The sequence below is a fragment of the Salvelinus sp. IW2-2015 genome, unplaced genomic scaffold (assembly GCF_002910315.2).
Source record: "Salvelinus sp. IW2-2015 unplaced genomic scaffold, ASM291031v2 Un_scaffold5235, whole genome shotgun sequence".
NCBI lineage: Eukaryota > Metazoa > Chordata > Actinopteri > Salmoniformes > Salmonidae > Salvelinus > Salvelinus sp. IW2-2015.
This window is the reverse complement of record NW_019946500.1, coordinates 27,082-27,414: the sequence shown is the minus strand read 5'-3', so window position 1 is coordinate 27,414 and position 333 is coordinate 27,082.

Genomic DNA, 333 nt, shown 5'->3' with positions numbered 1-333 from the left:
GGTTCTACTATCCCCATTCTGCTATCCCCTATCTACTATCCCAGTTCTACTATCCCGGTTCTACTATCCCAGTTCTACTATCCCGATTCCACTATCCCGGTTCTACTATCCCGGTTCCACTATCCCGGTTCTACTATCCCAGTTCTACTATCCCGATTCTACTATCCCGGTTCTACTATCCCGGTTCCACTATCCCGGTTCTACTATCCTGGTTCTACTATCCCGGTTCCACTATCCCGGTTCTACTATACTAGCTGGCAGGCTAGTAGGGCTATCCATCTGGAGTGTAATATAACCAGCTAAAGAACTTGATAAGTAAAATCACAATCATGA